Source organism: Gymnoscopelus braueri (assembly GCF_963280865.1).
Source record: "Gymnoscopelus braueri genome assembly, chromosome: 13".
Taxonomy (NCBI): domain Eukaryota; kingdom Metazoa; phylum Chordata; class Actinopteri; order Myctophiformes; family Myctophidae; genus Gymnoscopelus; species Gymnoscopelus braueri.
In genome coordinates this window covers 12,800,252-12,816,275 of record NC_137615.1, presented here as the reverse complement: position 1 = coordinate 12,816,275, position 16,024 = coordinate 12,800,252, and the positions used below count along the sequence as shown (strand labels likewise).

The window sequence follows — 16,024 nt, the reverse complement described above, 5'->3', positions numbered from 1 at the left end:
GTACAGGCATACACACACATGCATGTGCACAGATATATGCACATGCACACAAAAACACACTCCCTCTCGCTCGTTGCCTGTTGAAACGGTGTCTACCAAATACAAAATGACAGCTCGGCACTGCTGTGAAATGCAGACTGATGCCCAATCGTACGCTCCGTCGTACGACATTGCCGTGTGCCGAAAATAGTGGATCTACAAGTTCACAATGTGTCGCATCCACGACGCTACGGTAGTATGTGAGCTTGTAGATGTGCTATTTTCTGCACATGACACAGTCTTATGACTAAGTATAAACTGCAGGGCTGTGAATGCATTATTGATCAGTACCAAGAGCTTGGGGCCAGAGATTTGTTCGAAGCTTAATGCCAGTCAACAGTTTTTGGACTGGTTGAAGTGAGAGAGAGATATATTTACTGGTGTTGCATCACACATCATTTCAAACCATATATCTTGACTGCCTAGCAGTGGCTGGCTACTGTACATCTGCCTGGCCAATTTGACTTTGCATTGCGTTGCGGTGGTCAACACACATGACTGTTTTCCTTCTTATGTTTTTGTAGTTACATTTAATTTGTCAAAAAACAATCTGACAATGCCTCGTTGGCAGTGGTGGAAAAAGTACTCAAATTCTTTACTCAAGTAAAAGTACCGATGCTGCAATATAGAAATACTCTGTTGCAAGCAAAAGTCCGGAATTAAAAATGTACTTGAGTAAAAGTACAAAAGTATTGGTATCAAAATGTACTTAAAGTACCAAAAGTAAAAGTACAAAAATGTTTGAAAATAGCAGATCTGCAAGTTCACAACGCGTCGCGATGCGACGAGTCGTGAGCTTGTAGATCGACTATTTTCAAATAGCCTATGTATAAAATGGGGCTAAAGTAGTTAATGTATGTTGTATAATGTAATAATTTATATCTGCAAAGTAACTAGTAACTAAAGTTTCCAAATAATTGTAGTGGAGTAAAAGTACAATATTTGCTTCTGAGATGTAGTGGAGTAGGAGTAAAAGTACTTAAAATTGGAAATACTCCAGTAAAGTAAAAAAATACCTCAAAATTACAGTACTTACACAGTAGTTACATTCCACCACTGTCAGTAGTTTTCTGGATGTGAGTCCATCGGACACACTAGACTGCTAACTCCCCGGTCATTAACGTCCAAGTACAACTCCACGAAGACAAAGAGATAAAAAATCTTACCGTCATTCACATGCAATGTAAGCTCTACTTTTCTAATATGATACTCAGATGTACAGTTATATTCCGTTCCAGAGCATTGTGTGGTTTGGTGATCCTCCTAACAATAATGCTAATGGTAAAAGAATGGGAGGCATTTGTGCGAGAGCTGCCACATGTTTCAAAGTTTACATAAATCCTCCCGCTATGAAGTAGACAGTGCTGTTGTGGATTTACAGTGATTTAGGGGGATATTTCTCTGGTGTTTGTATGAGTATTGCCAGAGCTCTACCTGAGCCATGCCTTCCGGTTTTACATACGGTAGCTCTTAGTCTGGGATCACATCTAATCCATAAAGCCTTTATGTTGTGCAGAGTTAGATACGATCCCCTGGCTCCAGGCGTATTGAAATAGTGAGTAATTATTGATCATAATATTGGAACCTAACGTTTTTTCGTGCCACTTTGGTTTGGTTTGTTATGAACACTTTCATAGCGTATCCAAAAACAACATTACTGTTAAACCACATTCACGTTTAGTTCATGGGTGCATTATGTGGCACCTGTACAGCAACACCTCTTTAATCACTTACAGCGAGCCCTATTTTGGTGTTGCGTGAAAATAGCAGATCTACAGTACAAGCTCACAACGCGCTGCGATGCAACGTATTGTGAGCTTTATGATCTGATATTTTCGCTATATAAAAAAAATAGATCATTTTGCTAGGTACACCAGGTATGGATATTTACCGCAGGTTGAAAGTGGTTAATAACTCAATTCTTAGTAAAACAAACCTGAGTTACAACTCTACTTGGACAACTTTTTTCCGTCTCTACACCAAATCTCTTTGCCAAAAATAGCCGATCTACAAGCTCACGCGACGTGCTTGTAGATCTGCTATTTGGGTGCATGTTCCCCCCAAGAATAGGCATGCAATAGACTGCGGCCCGTTTGGTTTCAACAAGTGGTTCCAGTTTTCACAGGAAGTTGCTACATAAAGACTGTTAATTGTCCGTCTTTGCTCCAAAATAAATGTTGTTGTCTGGCTGTTAAAAAGAGATAACAGATAATCTGTCAGCCTGCTTTGGAGATTAGGACAAGGTGATGGAGAATATCGTCTCTGTCGGGTGGAAACGTCCAAAACTGTTCCTTTTCAGGATTCAAATTCAAAACTAGCAAAAGCAGCAGATCCACAAGCTCGAAACGCGGCGCGAAAGCTCGAAACGCGTCGCTTCGCGCCGCGTTTCGAGCTTGTGGATCTGCTGCTTTTGATGCTTTTGTGTGTGACGCTGTAGTATGATCAAGAAGGGCGTTCATTGACCAAAAAAACTCGATAAGTTTGAATATGGACATAAGAGGTTTCTGCCCGACGGCAACGATATAAAACACCCTACTAGCCCACAGCCTCTCCTTGGGTATTATTTATCATCACCCCTCTCCGATGGGAGGCTAGGGCGAGAGCGACCCCGTGACGGTACTTGGGAGCAGCCATATATAATGGTATATGTGGGTTAATGATTAGGCCACAGACCCCCACGGTATACTTTGGAAATGAAAAAGTTTGAAAATGACTGATGTTATCTAATCTTTAGCTGTACTGAAAAGCTCTCTGTCTGTACCTCCGTGGGCAACATGGCACACATCAAGCAAGCATGATTTGTTGGAGAGGAAAGCTGCCTCTAGACTCAAGAGAAGGCCATTTTGTTGGGGAGATTGTTCTGCATCTGTGTATTCATTCTGATGTACATACATATCTGTAATTTATTTATTTATTTAACTTAATTTGCATCGTATTTATTTAATCTATTTATTGACATGGCCATTTTTTGGTGTTTTTTTTAATTTTTTTTTGTCTAGTGGAAGCGGCCTGTATTTGACTACTTGAAAGTTGGACCAGTAAAGAACTTGTGGCATTGATGTTTCTATTTTGGGATTGGTTGTTTGGGGGAGCTTTCTACATAAAATGTTCCCAACATAAAGAACACAAAAGACTGATGAAGCCCTTTGCGTTTTCACAAAGAATCAGGTTCCTGGCATATACTGTAATTTGAAGCAATTAACCACTTAAGCCCTGTATACTTCCTTGTACAACAAATAGCGAAACTAATCTGCAATTTTCACTATTTTTGAAATTTTGGAAAAGATTTTAAATGCTTTTGCCTATAATGACATGCCCAAAAATAGGGCCGCCAGGATGAAAGTGGTTAAGTGTTGCAAGAGGAAAGTGGCTCCTGCTAAATTTGACCCTGTTTGACATGTCCAGCAGCAGCAATAGAGCCACTGTGAACACAAACATTGCAAAGACAGACCTAATAGGATCAGTATAAAACATAGCAAATAAAGGAATAGCATGGCTTAGAAGACGTAAGCAAGTTTGGCTATTGACCTCTGTGATGACCCTGTGACCCCTCGGCCCACGAATGGTTCTTTTCGACTACGAAGGCGGGTGACCCAGAACCTTCCATTATATGAAACTTTTCGTGAACCTCGTTTGTTCCTTACGTTTCTATCATAACCTGAATCACCCCTGAGGAGGGAGGTACATCATACAAAAAAAGCCCATATAAAACAGTGAAAATAGCTACTGTATTGTCACTATTTTTGCAAACTTTTGAACTGCTCTGTTATGAGTTATGGACTCCCAGAACTCTTGAGTTAGTACCACCTAGGGATGGGACGATAATTGTTATTATCGTTTATCGTGATAAAAAAACACTCACAATAATCGCATCCCAGAGATGTTTATTCATCGTGAAATTGTCCTCAGTCATACACTACGATGAATTCGCTTTTGTTGAGCTGCAAATTCAGTACCACTTAAACCCTCTATAACGGACCTGTAAAGAGCACATTTGGTACGCTCTTATTTCACTCTACACAAATCGATTCGCAAAATAGCAGCTTGCAATGCGTTGTGAGCTTGTAGATCTGCTATTTTTGGCGAACATTTCCCCCAGAATAGGGATGCTGGGGGTTCAAGTGGTTGACAAAAGTGCCATTTTAAGTTTTAAGCATATTTAACCGCAATTATTTTTGCCACAATAATCGTGACATGTCATTTTCATATCGTCCCATCCCTAGTGCCACCGCCTGAACAGTCAGAAACCCAAATTAGGTTCTGAGAACCTCATCTGAAACCGAGCCCATGGAAACAAATGTAGAACCCATGAAATACGTTGCACGGCACGGCGCGGCACGGCTCACTTTGTTCTTGTAGTCGAAAGGGGCCAAAAGATGTCCGACTTTAAGACGTTTGGTAAGGGGGAGGAGCCATTGTGTGATGTCACTGCACGAATGCCCCAGGTTAATTAGTATTGTCATGAATATTCATAACGGGTGTGTGCTCCAAAAGTTGACATTTCTTATGATGTCATTGGCTCTGCATTCAAGTCAGTTCTCAAGACTAAAACGCTGACGATCACAAATGAAGCAGAGAGGACGAAATGAGGGATATTTACAGCTAATACGTTTACATTATGTCATGGACTGGGACATGCACGGCCGTGTCCCTCTGGACTACAAATATGACAAGACTCATAATTCCTGTCAACTCTGTTCCTTTCTACCATCTTTGTCATCTTCATCTGAGGCTAATGTGATGTAAACACTCTTGTACAGCAAACTTTAAGTAAGTGGTCAAATAAATACTGAGATTTTACTGATCGCATTTGGCACAAGGAGAATTATGTGTGATGTCTTTGTTTCATTGGCGTAGAAAGTCCCAGCACTCCAAGGCATTGGTTCTCAAAGTGGGGTCCGGGGACCCCCAGGGGCCCTTAAGGGGGTTCCAGGGGATCCCTTGCTAAATTAGTTGAATATAGTATATATTTTCAAAAACATATATTTTTTAATATTTCTGAAACATTTTAACAACACAAATCTTGTAAAGGGGGTCCCTGACAGCTGGCACAAAATCTCTTCAGATGGGGGGTCTGCAGCCAAATACATGATTCATTTTGGTTAACCGTTTGAGAACCACTGATCCAAGGGCCTTTCGATGCTGATGCCCCTCAGCATGTGTAATGGTTGTGATTCCAGTTAGACACAAGGCTCCAGTGACCAGCAGCTTGTGGTGCTTTATGACCTTAGATGAGATTTCCCCATGCAGGGTTAAGGTGGTAAACACAGATTTTTGTATGAAATTGTGATGTTATGAAACATACTGTAAATATCAGTCTACATTTCCCAAAATAAAAGTTTTTAATTCAGTCTGACCAGAGGCAGGGATAAAACATATGCCCTCCGGGGCTTAAAAAAAGAGGGATCCCCCCTTAAGCTTAACCACATTCATTCATTCATTGACTCAAACTCTTTTGGTCAAGGATTGAAGTTGAAACTGAAGCCTGATTTGGGTACGGTTGTCGATCACATGCTCAGCTGAAACAACCGCGTCCCGTTCACTTCAGTGGTGGAAGAAGTAGACACTATTTATTTCTTTACTTAATTAAATGTAGCAATACCACAAATAGTTAAAATAATAGTAGTAAAAGTCCTGAATCCATTTCACAAGTTTTTTTAAGGTTTTCCAAATTTGTCAAAATCTTTTGAAAATACAGTAGCAGATCTACTAGCTCGAATAGACAAAGTGTAAAATAGGGCTTAATGTTCAAAGTAACTTGTAACTAAAGTACAATATTTGCCTCTGAGATGTAGTGAAGTATAAAGAATAGTAGAAAAATGGAAAATCAGCACTGTACTTCACTGTGTGAAGTTAATTTTGTTTCTTTAAAGTTATAGGTAATACTTGGTGGTTTAAAAGCTAAATGCTTCCTTATCTTCCAGAGAATGTAGGTTATAACTATAAGTAGTTTCCTGCAACTAACCATTACGTGTGACATTCAAGCACCATATTCTAAAGCAGGCGACTCACACTTGAATTTGTGATAATTAACATTCTTACATTAACCTATAGTTGATTATTGCAGGTATATTAGACATGATTTTAAGCCTTTCAGTACCATGTCTTATGATATTTGACATCATGATGGATATCTTCCCTTCATTAGTGAAAGTCAAGATTAATAAAAGATAAAAGAAGATCTGCACACTGTAGCTTACTTAAGTGCATTTTATTTGCACATCCAATAAACATGACATAATTATCAGACTTAACAGAACGTCTAGAGATGCCATTTTAAATTAGTCCATTCTGGTGACATGACCCATGACATATCACCTAATCTATGAGGACATTTACTAGTCTCGATGTATCAGAGTGGCTACGTTGTTTAGTTTTAGTAAAGTGGACAGCTTACTGGACTAGATGCATCATGAATATAAATGGCACTCATGCGGTCAGTGGTCCTGGTTGTAATGGCTCTCGTTTTTCTATATGCAAGGTCACAAGGACATTTCAACATCATTTTACATGATACTGTATGCATGATACTGATTGTCTTGCTTTGGTCCAGCACCTTCATAAAATGGTCTTTGGATGTGCGTGACTATTATGTTCTCTTTAAAGGTTAAGATTCACTTGAGAGCAATTAATCAATTCAGGACAATCTCACACACACTCCAGGTAGGTTTATATACATGGCCCAGGCTTCCAAATATGAGTATGCAGACTCTACATCTGTACCCCAAATTTGTTATGATTCTTAGTAACGGTTGGTACTTTGAATGTTTATCTTGGAAAGCCTGGTCCATGTACAAATATAAAACACAGCCTACTTCTAGAGTCAGGACCTCCTTGTGACTGGTGACAACAAAAACAACATCAGGTGTATTCGGGATGCTAGCAAAGACATCACAAGTATAATTAAATCATTCTGGTAACACTCTTAAATGTTTATACATTGCTGCACTGGATGGCATATGTTTTTGTGCTGCATCAGACACTATGTCAACAATACGGTCATGGCGAGCAATGTACATGTTTTTATATGCACTACATCCATTTGTGATGTGTGCAATGGATTCGAGATGTTGCTCAGAATCATGATGATTTTAAACAGAGTGGACTATGGATGTCACGTCAGGATACCAGATTGACAGATTTTACTTGGTTGGTAATACTTGCAGTCTTGCTTTGATGGTGAACTTTAAGACATCCTCCCCAATAACAGCGTTTTTGTACATACAATGTGAAACAGAATAATCAGCGGAATCAACACAGGCCAACTTTCCCTGCAGTCGAAGTCCATGCCAATGTTGTTTGGCCTCAGTCTGTTTCATATTAAGCAGAACCCTTCTAGCTGTGTCTTCCTGTAGTCTGGTGTGGGTGAGAGTAGCCTCCACTACCACACTGGGGTCTGTAATTAATCCATCAGAGATGGGCACTTATTTGTTATTTTTTGCCCATTTTAACTGGACTCCGCCCGATGGTAGAGGTCATCGAGATCTGGCCAATCTGCCAACTGCTTGAACTAAACCTCTTATGCAATGAACTAATGCTGAGATGTTTTGGGGGGTTAGACACATAGAGTTAAAAATAATAGAGAGGGCACCAGAAATCTCCTCCCATCCACTTGCATTGAGTTGCTCACCCAGCGCATGGGCCTAATTCCTGCCTAATTCACCCCTTCTTCCGGGTTGGAAATTTGGTGGGCGTGGCCTATTATGGCCCCAAACGCGTCACAGATGTGACGCGTTTTGCGTCACAGAAGCGCGCAGCCCCATGCGCAAGCCCATGCGCACGCTCGTGAGTCGAGCCCATTGGTCGAAACCGTTTTCGCTCGTTCATGTTGCAGTACTAAGCTGCAGTACCATGAATGGCCAGCATGTCCATTTGGCTTCAATGAAACCACTGGGTTCTGGGGGCTTGGTTAGACAATTCAACCGAACCAGTGTAATACATTTTGATCAACAGGACACAAGCTATTGACAATGTAATAAACAACAGACATTTGTTGCATGAAAGTGCCAGTGTATTTACAATTTGTTCAAAAGATACTTTTATAATGTGCACAAGTGACTATATTTGATAAGATTTCAATAAAAAATAAAGAAAAAATACAATACAATTAATACTATCAAAGATATAGAGCAGTATTTTAGTCTGCCAAAGGGGCAGAGGTTCAAGCCCCCCATGGGCCCTATCTCTGCACGTTTCTGCAAGGGAAAACCCGAAGTCAGGTCCATGATGTTAGGTTTCAGCTGATGAACCATGTCAGTCATTTCTAAACCCGCCTTGTTTCCCCTTTTCCGCACCATGTCAACCTGTGCTGTCGTCAACATTTCATGTATGGCGCACCCCATTTCTTCAGCATTATTTTCCATTGTCACGATTTGCTGAGTTGCAGCAGTACCTCGAGGTAGGGATTCAAGCCCCCCTATGGGCCCTATTTGAGCATGTGCCTGCCTGATGATAAAGTTATAATACCCTTCGACAGAAGTTCCCATAGAAATGTCAGATTGGTAGCCGGCCGGTGGCCCTGTAGCCACGGTTGAGTATGACCTTTTGGTCTTTCTGACCACTTTTTTTGATAAAATAGCCTTGAGCACACGTGCTTTACAATCTCGTGCCACTGCTAAGCCACTGCTCATAATGAACTCATTCCTCACAAAGTCCCACTGTGTATGTATTGTCATGTATTGTATCATTGTATTTGTCAGGTTTTGCAGAGTTGCAGGCGCATCTTGATCCGGCAGTTGTAAAGGTGTAAAGTTCACCGCCATGTCAACGGAGATCCTAAATTTAAGTGTGTCTGAACACACCTTGTCTCTGAAAATGTCCATCGCTAGCCGTGCCTTTTCTGGAGAGCGAATAAGAGTTGTGACTAACTCAAGTTCTTCATAACTTCTGCAAATATTGCTAGCTAGAAGTTGGCCCAGTATAAATTTCTGGAGATCTGGTAATTCACTTGACTCCATCTGCACAGACACCAGCTTCTCTTCTGACTCTCCTCGGGACTTGACAATTTGCTGAGTTGCAGTACCACCTTGAAGACAAAACAGGGATTCACTTTATTAGTATAATAAATAATATCAATATATCATAATATATGGTCGCTGTCGGGCGGAAAACTTGTATGTCCAAAACTGTTACTTTTCAGGAATTAGAAAATGGATCCAATGGATCCAATCATAATGTAGTTATTATTAAATAATAATAATAATGACAACATTTTTGTCAAACTCTTGTTAATACTTTTCATTGGTTAAATATTCATAAACCCCACACACACACACTTAGCCACTTTCATTTTCACTGTAAAAACGTTCAAAAATACCAAATGCACAAGCACACAACGCGTCGCAAAGCTTGTAGATCAGCTATTATTGCTAATGTAGCCTACTATGACAAAGAATGGCATTAACTTATGAAAAGAAAAACGCTGAAATATGCTGATATGTTGTTTCTGCTGGACATTTATTGTATTATCATAGCAAAAGAGTAAATATTAAATTCAGGTTGATGCTAAATTGATCATTCTTTCTAAATCACAATAAAACACATTTTATTTAATTGCATCCTTGCCTCACATATTTCATGAGCACTAATCTACTTCATTAAGTATGACTTACTCCCATAGTGTTCAAACTGCAATTGATCAAATGTATTCAACTAGAAAGATTGAAATGTTTTAAAAGGGACTGAGAAAGTCATACTTTGGATTCTGACCCTGTCACCTGGGGGAATGATAAGATATAATATGATAGGATAGGCTTATATGATATGACATGACAATTTAATGTAATTTAATTAAATGTAATTACCTTTGGCTCCTGTCCCAGCGTCTGGAAGTTTCTCCGCAAGCTCATTCTGATTGATTTTCTTCAGGATACGTTTTGTGTAGTGCACAGCTCCATCTTCTGTATATGTTTGCACCAGCAGATCTACTGTGGCCTCCCTAGTCAAACTTTTCCTAGTTTCTGAATCTTTCAGATGTTTTTTTTTTATTTTATCATTGGAATTATGGCGCATTGACCAATGGAATTGATCTAATTCGTCAGGATCAAGATCCTCAAGAATCCCTAACAGACGTTCGTGTGCCATCACTTATTAAGGAGGTGCAGTAAAGAGTCAGGATCTGAAAAAAAAAAAAAAAAACAGAAACAAATATTAGCATAGTCATACTAAAGTCTAAAACATTAGTATGACAAACCAATCACTTGAGATTATTACAAACAATGTAGAATGTACTATTTATTTCAGGATCACCACTATATCCATCATGTAAAATTATATAACATTTAGACATTTTAATGTAATCTAAATCTATTGGGAGTCCATGGCTTATATGAAATTCATTTTGGGTCTGCAATAATACTTACTGTACTTCATCTACAGCTTAGATGAAGCACTTAGCACTCATATGGATGTTTAACCCAATGTCACACTAGGCAATACATTATTGCATATAGTTCAACAAGGCTATATTCCTTGTGTACAGACTAGGCTATTTATTTTATTTTTTAACATATTGCAGCAGGCAATACGGGTTGTCATAGGCTATAGTATACCAAGAATATGGAAATACTTAAGTCTTGCACTAAACGTTCATTTTGCAGACTTAATTTGTTCCTAGACTTTAAGAGGCTTATCAATGTAGTTATTTACTGGCCTGGCTACAGTGGAGAGGGGATTTGTTAAATCTGACACTTTTCCATCCAAAATGACGCCACCATGGCCTAGCCGGGCCATGGTAGGAAAGGAAAAATCTGGTCAATAAAAAAATTCCATTAACCAGATCTGTAGAGGGCACTGTGGAGCAACCAAAAACATTTTTCCTTCCGGTGAAATATTTTCTTTTCTGGCCAAAAAGTGTATTATACAGAGAAGGTGGGGTGCTGAGAGGCTTCCCAACCCCGAGAACAGACTTTCAGCAACACAAAACAGCCTTTGTTTAGGTGTGTAGCGAAATGGTTTTGTTTATTTTCACTACAGTTGGAGCCGTCGCAGGGCAGTGGAATTCCTTGTACAAGCGCAGAGCCCAGGGTCTGGCAGGGCGTTAAGAGAACTCACTAACGCTCTGGACCAGGGCTAGAGAACTCACTAACGCTCTGGACCAGGGCTAGAGAACTCACTAAGCCCCCTTTCCATTGCAGCTTAAAGGGGAAATCCACCCATTTTCAATATTTAACTATGTCATTAATATAGCATAAAGGAGTTGTGTGGAAATAAGAAAAAATTTTAAAAAAAATTAACATTGCAAAAAAATGTAACATTGCAAAAAAATTAACATTGCAAATTACACCATGATGAGTCATCACAGTGTAATTTGCAATGTTAATTTTTTTGCAATGTTACATTTTTTTGCAATGTTAATTTTTTTTTTAATTTTTTCTTATTTCCACACAACTCCTTTATGCTATATTAATGACATAGTTAAATATTGAAAATGGGTGGATTTCCCCTTTAAGCGCCACACCACAACGCTCTGGACCAGGGCTAGGCCCGGCTATGACAATGCTCAGCTTGAAGATAGGATATAATATATAGGCTATATAGCCTTATAGGCCTCATTTGCGCACGTTAATAAAACTTTTATTACAAGTTTTGATAACGTTCAGACCAACAAATAAAAGCACAATAAATAAAATGTGTCGTCTTGTATTGCTTTGCCAACAAATAAAACATTTAGGCATAATATCTAGGTTTTATAGACAAATAGGCCTACTGCCTCGGAGAAACACGATCTGATTAAATTAGCCTATATGTAAATAAATCATCAAAGTGTTACATAGCCTATTAGCCTAGAATATGATATGATATGGTGAAATGAGACGTGGATGAGTCATGTAGAATTCTGCAAATAGTAGTTTTCCTACCTTTAGTAAAACATTATTATGTCGTCGACCGTCTCCCACGAGTCCCACCACCAAGTGAAAACGAAAGTTAGTAAAACATTATTATGTCGTCGACCGTCGGTCCGTCTCCCACCACCAAGTGAAAACGAAAGTACGGAATAACGGAAATAAATAATGCTACGCCTATGCAGTGGTGGAAAAAGTACTCACATTTTTTACTTAAGTAAAAGTATCAATACCACAATGTAGAAGTACTCTGTTACAAGTAAAAGTCCAGAATAAAATAATTACTTGAGTACAAGTACACAAGTATTGGTATCAAAATGTACTTAAAGTACCAAAAGTAGAAAGTATTTATTATGCAGAATGTCCCATTTCACAAGTTTTCAACTGTAGGCTATAACATGTATTAGCATCTTTTGAAAATTGCCTATTTTTGAATGGCTGAAAGTATATAGGGGCTGAAGTGGTTAATGCATGTTTTGTAATAATAATCAAAATCTACAAAGTAACTAGTAAGTAACTAAAGTTTTCAAATAATTGTAGTGGTGTAAAATAGTACAATATTTGTCTCTGAGATGAAGTGGAGTAGAGAAAGACATTTGGAAATACTCCAGTAAAGTAAAAAACAAATACCTCAAAATTGTACTTAAGTAGTCTACAGTACTTGAGTAAAGTACTTAGTTACTTTCCACCAGGACTAACCTTGCGTCACCAGGCTTGTCGGGCCAAGTAGCTACAACTAAAGACTGAACCATGTTTTGTATTGAACTGTGACAAGAATATGTCACGAAATATGAACCAGATGATTTCATCAAGTGCGCTGCGCACAGGACTATTAACTATACATATTTTAAAAGTCGTCCACAAAAGAGTCCACCACAACTATGAACACCACTATTAGGTTAATACTGGTAGGCGTGTGTGTGTGTGTGTGTGTGTGTGTGTGTGTGTGTGTGTGTGTGTGTGTGTGTGTGTGTGTGTGTGTGTGTGTGTGTGTGTGTGTGTGTGTGTGTGTGTGTGTGTGCGCGCGTGCGTGCGTGCGTCGCTGTTCATTCCCTGTGGTGCTGAAACATGTGCTGTTACCTTTTCCAATGTATAGGCAGGGTATTGCTTTGTTGGTAATTTTACTCAAGTAAAAGAAAAAAATCTGCAAGAGATTTTCATTTGGGTAGAGGACAATTGGCGGCTACTTTGCTTACTATTTTGTTAGACAAGAAGCAACTATCTCTACCCACCAACTTATTAGACTTAGACTATTTTATAGCCTAAGTCTAAGTATCACATTTTAATTGGTTTTATTGGTTGCTGTATGTTTTGTAATAGCCTAAATCTCTAATGTAACTTGTAACTAAAGTTGTGAAATAATTGTAGTGGAGTAAAAAGTATTTGCCTCTGAGATGTAGTGGAGTAGAAATATAAAGTATAATGAAAAAATGCAAATAACGAAAGTAAAAGTATGTACAATTAGTAGAATTCTTGAGTAAATGTACTTAGTTACTTTACACCACTGTACTTAACTGTACAGAACTTACAGGTCTGTAACTCTGAGAGTGTGCAAATGCCTAACTCTGAGAGTTAAGGGTCCATTTGGTTCCATTTGTACACTCTCAGAGTTACAGACCTGTAAGGGTCCATTTGGTTCCATTTGTTATAGACCTGTTGGTGTAGAAAGTTCTCAAAGTGGAGTGACCCCCAAGGGGTCCTTGTGAGGGTTCCAGGGGGTCCCCAGCAAAAGTAGTTAACATACTGTAGCAACTAGCAATCATTTTAACCACTTTATCCATTTATATGTTTTAGATTTTCTTTTTTTACATAAATATTCTCTCAGGGGGGTCCCTGGCACAAAACATTTTCAGATGGGGGTCCGCGGCCAAATAAATATCATTTTTGGGGTCCTTGACATGAAAAGGTTTGAGAACCACTGCTCTATGGTATTTTGTGAGATCATATTCTAAAATCTAATACAATTTTATCACCATCAGCTTACCGTTTCCTGCAGGGTCCCGTCTGGGTTATGTTGTCAATTCATCTATGTTGTTGTAGACTATTTCAAATATTTTACCAGATATTACACAGTACTTTCAACCTTTCAAGTGAACTTTGTTTCTTTAAAGTTATAGGCAGTGGCAGGCAGTAACAAGTACATTTACTTGAGTACATTATTTAAGTAAATGTTTTTAGTATCTGTAGTTTACTTTGAGTATTTGTATTTTTGGATACTTTCATTTAAAAAACAAATATTGTACAATATTGTAATATTGTACTACTACATTTCTAGAAGAAAGAAAACGTACCTTATGAATTAAACACTTATGCCCAAGAATAGTGAAAATGGCAGATCTACAAGCTTGTGAGCTTGTACTATTTTCACTATTATTGATCTTTTTTAGAACATTTCTGGAAAGTCTTTGAATTATTTCGGAAAATGTCTTATTTTTACTTTATGTACTTCTGAATAGTCAAGTATTTTTAAAAGCAAGTACTCCAGTACTTTTTACTCAAATACAAATTTGACTGAGCAACTTTCACTTGTAGTTGATCAGGAGTATCCATGCTTTGACTCAAGTAGGAGTTGAGTAATTTGTCCACCACTCTATGCATGGTTATTATGCATGGTTATTATGTTATTATGCGGGGCGGCAGTGGCTCAGGGTTGGAGTGGCCGGGTAGAGTGAACTGGAAACCACAAGGTTCCCAGTTCGATCCCGGGCTGGAGGGCTCCCCCAGAGTTAGTGTTGAAGTGTCCTTGAGCAAGAAACTGAACCCCTAATTGCTCCCGATGAGCATTGGTGCCTTGCATGGTTTCCTCCGCCATCGGTGTGTGAATTGGTGAATGTAATGCATCTATGTAAAGCGCTTTGGATAAAAGCGCTATATAAATGAACCATTTACCATTACCTATAGGGTGTGCCAACGTCTCGTCACCAGGGGGGGGGGGGGCGTGGCATAGTAGCTGCAGACATACTTGTGGGGTGCAATGTTAAGTCAACCTGTTTATACCCCCCAAAGATGTCCGCCGCTACCAAATGACACTTCAAATCAAATCAAATAACAAGCTTTATTTATATAGCACATTTACAAACAGGCAAGCTGAACCAAAGTGCTGTACAGGCAAAATCAGAAACATCAATGCAAAACAACAGAGCAAGTTCACAAAATATTTAGCAACAAAGGAAAACACTTATAAAAGACAACATAAAAGAGGGAAGGAGAAATAAGTGGAAGTTTACATTACATAAATGGAAATTAGATGCTACTAAAAGCGAGGGAAAAAAGATGGGTTTTGAGTTTGGCCTTGAAAGCCCCGATCGATTGGGGGGATCAGATGTGGAGGGGCAGGCTGTTCCAGAGTCGCGGGGCCGTGGCCATGAAAGAGCGGTCACCCCTGGTCTTTTTTAATTTTCTGGTTGAAACTTCAAGCAAATAATTTTCGGCAGACCTCAATTCCCTGGTTGGGACATATGGTTTTACAAGTGCGGAGAGGTAGGATGGAGCGAGCCCATTTAGTGATTTATAGATAAATAAAAACACCTTAAAATCAATTCTAAAATTCACGGGGAGCCAGTGTGGAGAGGCAAGGACAGGGGTAATATGCTCACGCCTTCTTGTACCTGTAAGGAGGCGGGCAGCAGCATTTTGTACTAGTTGAAGGCGTCTGAGTGATGTATGATCCAAACCGGTGTATAGAGAGTTGCAGTAATCTAATCTGGATGAAATGAAGGCATGGATAGCCATCTCCAGTTGGTGGCGAGGGAGGTAAGGCTTAATCTTGGCCAGAAGCCTTAACTGAAAGAAGCTGGTTTTAACCACGGAGCTGATGTGTTGATTAAATTTGAAAGAACTGGCAAGGGTTACACCGAGATTTTTGGCAGATGGGCGGATAAGAGGGGTGATGGTGTCCGGGATATTGCAGGGTGGTATATGGCCAAATAGTATAATTTCAGTTTTATTTTCGTTGAGAGTAAGAAAGTTATTATTCATCCAAGATTTAATGTCATGTAGACATCCGAGTAATGACTGGAAAGAGTTGGCGGAGTTAGTTTGTATAGGTAAGTAAATTTGGATATCGTTGGCGTAGGAGTGGAATGATATGTTATGTTTTTCAAATATGGATCCTAAAGGCAACATGTGTAAAAGGAACAGGA

General features: G+C 39.1%; 1 long non-coding RNA gene across 1 annotated transcript; it reads right to left on the bottom strand.

Annotated features, from left to right (window-relative positions):
* Positions 1-7,885: 7,885 nt before the first annotated feature.
* LOC308098096 lies at positions 7,886-12,021 on the bottom strand. The gene is made up of 3 exons (XR_013934259.1): positions 11,898-12,021; positions 9,843-10,156; positions 7,886-9,064 (listed from the first exon to the last, which is right to left on the bottom strand). It is a non-coding gene; the product is annotated as an uncharacterized lncRNA (long non-coding RNA).
* Positions 12,022-16,024: the final 4,003 nt, after the last annotated feature.